This window comes from Halichoerus grypus, chromosome 8 (assembly GCF_964656455.1).
Source record: "Halichoerus grypus chromosome 8, mHalGry1.hap1.1, whole genome shotgun sequence".
Classification (NCBI taxonomy): Eukaryota; Metazoa; Chordata; class Mammalia; order Carnivora; family Phocidae; genus Halichoerus; species Halichoerus grypus.
Genome location: NC_135719.1, coordinates 142,793,597 through 142,799,596, shown reverse-complemented (window position 1 = coordinate 142,799,596; position 6,000 = coordinate 142,793,597). Strand labels below are relative to the sequence as shown.

Here is a 6,000-nt window from a genome sequence, read left to right as displayed (position 1 = left end):
AACCCCAAGGCTTGTGACAGCACCTCAGATGGAGGCGGGATGATAATGAGAAACATAATAGGACACCTAGAACCGGTCAAGGGGAAGCGTGGGAGAGGCCCTTTGTGGGCATCTTCTATGACCCTGTGGATAATTATAGCTTGATGAACAGAGTTCTGAGTTAGGAGGTGTGGCTGATACTGGCATTCTAACTCCAGCTAGGTCTACCCCAGTGTTACTTCTGGGCTGTGGCATTCTTCTGCTTCGCCCTCAGTTTGGAAAAGACACACACACACACACACACACACACACCCATACACATGCATGCACAGCATGCACACACACACACACACACACACACTATTACTATCTGGTCTTGTTTTACAATTTAATCTTTGTCTTCGGCACTGATTTGTTCAACAAATATGGATAGAGGACCAGATAAGCTCTCACTAAGAAACAACAGAGGAAAACACCCTCTGGGAAGCAGTAGATCTGGGCCAGCTCCCTAACTCCTCAAGCTCAGCCTCCATGGTGTCATCTGCAAAATGGGCGTCACTGACATCTAAATCGTGAAGACTGGAGTCCCCATGGTACACAGTTCCACAAGTTGTGTCGTTAGCGGCTCTCATTCCCATCCAGAGGAGACAGAACCAATCAGGGAAACATGTTGAAATTACTCTGACAAAGATCAAGGCTGGGGTGGAGAGACAGTTCAAAGGGCCCTAGTGCGCTGGGAGCCAAAGGCAAGGAGGCAGATAAGATTCAGACATTCTGCTGCAAGGTTTAAGAGTTGGTGGAGTCGCTGATCAAGGTGAGAGGGTGTGTCATTTGGGTGGGAGTGCGGCGCTGGGAGAAAAGGGAGACACTTTCCGGGGGCCTTGCGTGGGTGGGAGGTCCAGATTATGCTTAGAATCCACATTCCTTGCGGCTCACGCACCGTCGCCCCCTCTCGGCATCCTGGGGGACTCCCTTCTGAGCCTGGGGCCCAGAGATCCCGCGCGCCGTGGCTCCAGGCACTGTGGGGTGGGAGGGACCGGATGGGGTGCCCCCACTGTCAGGCCAGCTGATAGGTGTCACTTCCTTCTTGGATTTCGCGCCTCAGGGGAGTGTCCTGGCGTTGGGCCCCGCCTCGGCTCTTGCGGGGGGGCAAGACCTGCGAGCCCCCAGCCTTCTCCCCAAATCTGGACGCCCGAGGAACTCCCTCCCCGATCCAACTTTCCCCGGGGGAGAGGCAGCTCCGTGTCATCCCCAAGGATGAGACCCCGGCCGAGGCAGGCAGGGGTCCGGGGATCCGGGCGGTGTGCAGCCCTGGGCGCGGGGCCGGGGGTGAGGATGGGGAGACCCCACGGCAGCGCTCCCTCCCTCGGAGGGGTCTGCGATTGGGCGCCGGGGGGCTGCGGCAGTGCACCGGGGGCCTCGGCCGAGCGCGCGGAGCCGGGCGCGTCCTTGTCCAACCCTGCCCGGTGGCAGGGCCCGGGGGCGGCTCCCGCGGCAGGTCCCCGAGGGGACTGGGCGGGGCTGGGGGCGAGTGTCCGGCCCCGCCCCGGCCCCGCCCCGCTCCGGAGCCGCCGGGGACGCAGGGAGGAGGGCGGCTGGGCTGGAGCAGCCCGCGGCGCCGCGCTCCTGCAAGCTCAGGGCCGGGTAAGTGGCGCGGGACCCGGAGGCCGAGCTGGGGCCGTGAGGGTCGGGGCCGCAGCCCCCAGCCCAGCCCCGACGCGTCCCCCAGGGGTATGGGTCGCCGAAAGTCGAGGGGACCCGGGGAGGCGCGCCCGGCGCGGGGGCGGGGGCCCTGGCGTGACAGCTGCGGGCGGGCGGGTATTTTTAGTTTAAACCCAACCGTTCCCTGCCGCCTGCGAAGTCCCGGAGCCTTTCTGCTCCCCAAGCCTGGAGGCGCGGCCCCCCAGATAAAGCCCCTAAGCCCTGGGCAGCGCGTCCCCGGCTGGCCGGGCGCCGCCTCCAATCTTCGCTCAGCCTCTGCTTGGGGCCAGAGGACCTGTCACCGCGGGCCCGCGCCGCCGCGTGTCCCGGGCCTGGGCAGTAAACGCGGGCGGGAATACCCCGTCCTGGCGACCACGCGCTCGCCTCGGAGTGCCCGCGACAGCCCAGAGCCCGCGCGCTGGGCGGGGGAGGTCGCCCCAGGCAGCCTCGGTTTCGTTCAGACGCCCCCTGGCTGTGCAGCTCTGGGCAAGTCCCTCGGCCTCTCTGAGCCTCATTCCGCAACTCTCAAGGAGGGCGTAGCGAGGCCGAAGATCTCTTGCAGGACCTGAGCCAGCCCCAGATGGATGCTGACTCCGCTTAGGGTCTTGAGATCTTGACTCTAGACAGGGGACCTGGTGGAGGTAACCCAAGTGGTCAACCTAGGAGCCCGTGAGTGCCCCACCCTGCGCAGCCGACCTTTGCTTCAAAACTATAGGGCTGCAGTGGGGTGATAATCAATGTTATTTCTTCGCTTTGGCCCAAAAGCTCTGGCCCAGGGCTGCCCTGGGACTTCCTCCTGGCTCCAGTGGAGGAGCCTGACATGCCCAGGAAGCATGCCCCATCCCAGGTGACAGAGGGCAGGAGGAGACAGTGGGGAAAAGAGACGGTCCTCCCAGGAAAGGGAGCATGTCACAAAATCACTGCCCTTCTGAGCTTGGCGGGACAGCCTCCTTCAGCCACCAAGAAGAGAGAAAGCAGGCCCCGAGACGGAGAGTGATTTGCCCAGAGCTGCACAACCAAGAACAGAAGCTGGCTCTCTCAAAGGGTCAGGCCCTGCCTCATGCATAGCCAACTGCCCCCAGGGGTCAGGAGCTGGGAGGCGGGAGGCACAGGCCAGTGCCAATGGGTTGTTTTGCTCTGTTTCCTGTAACCGTGCCCCAGCGAGGCTCTCTGACACGTGTGGGTCTGCACATTCCTCAAGCAGGACCGCACTGGGCTGCCGACAGTCACAGCTGTGCCAAGCCTGCTGGCCCCGGGGCGCCGTTTTCAGCTAGGGAGGCCCCTCTGAGGGCAGCTGGAGTGGGGGAGTGGGCTGGGAAGGCTTTATTTCTGGAACTCCTGTCTTGCTGGGGGTCCTGAGGAGGCCTGAGGATTTGCTGGTGGCCCTGCGGGGAGGATTGAGAATCCAGGCTCTGGTTTCTGCCTCAGGGTGCAGGCTGGCCCCCTGCAGGCACCCCGCTTCGGGGTGAGTTTGAACTCCTTCGGTCTCCATGGGAACAACCAACCCTCTCTCCCAGCTGCTTTGCATGATCTGTAACCGCTGCAGACCTGTCCTTGCCTGGGTGGCCGCTGGGCCTCGTGATGCCAAACCCTGGGGCCGGGACAGTTGGGGGACCCTGACTTAGCTGCAGGGTGACCTCCGCTCTGGGGAGGTAAGACTGGACAGGTCCAGCACAACCCCCCTAAACACCCTGGAGCCCCTGAGAGCCAAGAGGGCGGTGGGGCCTCCCGTGTTGCCCAGCTGTTAAGAATGGGGGTGGCCACGTTCGACCACCTGGGTCCAGGCCAGCCTTGGCCGTGAAAAAGTCACTTCAGCTTTCAGAGCTTGGATCTTCTTCCACAAGAGGGGGGGTAACCATAGTGCCCCCATCTTGGGTGCTGTGAGCATTAAATGAGACGCTCCATGAAGAGCGTTTTATACGGGGCCAGACACAGCACATGCAAGCAGCTATCATAGTTTATGGTGATGGGGCCGGGGGGGGGTAGGTGGGGGACACCTGAGTCCCCCCTGCCCAGCGCAGCTCTGCCCTTTCCTCTCTGCCTTGAATCCCCGTGTCTGTCCAGTGGAGGGTGGCCCTGGAGCCTTTGCACCCCTGAAAGATGGTCTTCGACCCAGGCAGAGAGATTTGAGAGGGGCCTGCCAGGGGACCCCACGTGTTTGTGGGCTCTTAGGAAGCATTTCCTGTCTCTCCTACGGCCCTGACGGCAGCCAATGCTGCCGCTGCTGGCCCATTTACAGATGAGGAGACGGATGCAGAGGCCAGGAGCCGCAGAGGCAGGATTTGACCTCCGGGCTTTTGACTTGCTGCTCTTCGTTACGCCCGGCTGCGTGTCTGTCTCAGAGGATAGAAGCACCATGTTATCTGCTGATCTTCAGGAGAACAGTATTGACGAGGCAGGATCCTGGTTATCTAAGACATTGGTATTTCCTGGAAAAGAATGGATTCTGGACTTTTTCTCCCTGTAACATCGAAACGTAGCTCAACAGGGCCGAGAGAGGAACCTGGGAGAAGGAGATAGAAGTTCTGGAATTGTCTGCTGACCCTCTCCACCCCTCCAGGGGATGGAGATCTGCCTCAGGATTTGGGGACGGGGCTGAGCAGCTAGGAAGCAGCTGGGGGACCGTCCCAGCAGCCAAAGCCTCAGTTTGGTCATCTCTAAAATAGAGATAAGAGGCCCCCACACCTCCCTGTGGGGTTGCTGTGGGGGATAAATGAGACAATGGGGGACAAGGCTCAGCAGAATGCCCTGCAGGCTGGGGACACATCATAGGAGGAGTTACGGTGGTTTTATTATTACTAATCCTCCTAATGTAACTGTAACAATGTGCTGCGGGGTGCTCCTCTTGCCTGGATTTCTAGGCTGCAGACTCTGGGCAGGGAATCCCAGCATCTCCGAAATGGCTTTGAAAGGCTGGGCAGAGAGCTGCTAATTATGAAGCTCAAAACGCAAACACTAACCAGGAGTTGTTAAGCGTTGCATACATGGGAAGTAAAAAGCAATGGCAAAATGGGAGAAATGAGCACCTTTAATGAGTCAGAGATGACCATTGTGGGGGCGTATGGGGTGTAAGAGGGGATTGGGAGGGTCACGGGGTCTGCGACAAAGGAATTCACCCTGTAAGTATCTGTAAGGATATGTATGTTTCCTGTGCGCCTCTCTACTTAGATCCTGTTCCACAGATTTAAGCAGGTTTTATAAAAGGCAAGGGAATGGTAACCCCAAATTGGGGTGGTTATCTTCGGTGGGGAAGAGGGCACAGGGTCAGGGAGGAGCCACCTCCACCCCCGGTGGCACCCATTATGTTCTGTTTCTTCTAGTTCATGGGTGCTATTTTAAAATATTTTTATGTTTCATCATTTACAAATCTCTGTTTCCATACACACACACACGCATATATTCCATTTTACATATCAAATCTTGCATGCAAATAAAAAAGGTAATATGAAATATGAAACATTTCACAAAGCCCTCTTAGGAACTCAGACTCTTGCCATGGATTCAGATGTTAATCTGGCTGGATTAAAAAATAAAACAAACACAAATCCTAGTGTGAGACAGACACATGGCTTCTTCTTCTGGAGAAATCATCTCCCTCTTCTGAAGTCATAACAGCTGGAAGATGGTGTGAACACGGCAATCTCAGGTTATCAACAGGAGTTTTTAAGGTCTTGGTGTAATGATTTATGCTTTATGCTTTATGATTTATGCTCATGAATCAGAAAATCCTGAAATGTTTGAGCTGGGAGGAACCTCGGGTCACCTGGGCCAACCTGCTGGTTTTATGGCTAATAGAAGTGCCCCAGTCAAGGTCAGCATTAGGCACATGGGCAGGGAAGACAGCTCACTCTGGGCTGCCACACCTGTGTGACTCTCATTGGGACACCACCTGCCACACCTCCATATTCGAGGCTAAACTAACACGATCATTTTAATTTTAAAAAGTCAGAAAAAAACTACAATGTGCCATGAGCACACACTTCCAGAACTTACACGAACACAAACATCATCAAAGGCCATACATAAGCTGTTTCTGCACTCCCCTTTGCTACAGAACCCTCCTGGGACAGCCCCTCATATTCCCCCCAGTCTTCATGGGGCACACTTGATCTACTTATAAGTTATCAAAACAACTTACTGCTCTGGGTATGGTTACCTCCATTTTTCAGTTGGGGAAACAGGTTCAGAGAGGTTGAATGCCTTGCCCCAAATCCCAGAGCAGGTAAGTGCTAGAGCAGGAATCCCACCCCGAGGAAGAACTGAAAAGACAGGAAACTTTTTTGCGAGCGCCGTGTTGTGAACGCATCCTTCCCTCCCCAG

The 6,000-nt window shown here is 57.1% G+C and overlaps 1 protein-coding gene across 4 annotated transcripts in view; it reads left to right on the top strand.

The window, feature by feature from the left end:
- Positions 1-753: 753 nt before the first annotated feature.
- SYNE3 (spectrin repeat containing nuclear envelope family member 3) overlaps positions 754-6,000 on the top strand; it is a 95,687-nt gene continuing 90,440 nt past the window's right edge. For 2 of the 4 annotated variants that reach the window (XM_036106151.2, XM_078054167.1), the window contains exon 1: positions 1,558-1,623. The gene's annotated coding sequence lies outside the window, so the exon portion shown is untranslated. Of the gene's footprint in view, positions 794-1,532; positions 1,624-6,000 lie in introns of those variants that run through there. The other 2 variants (XM_078054165.1, XM_078054166.1) reach the window with 2 other exon arrangements.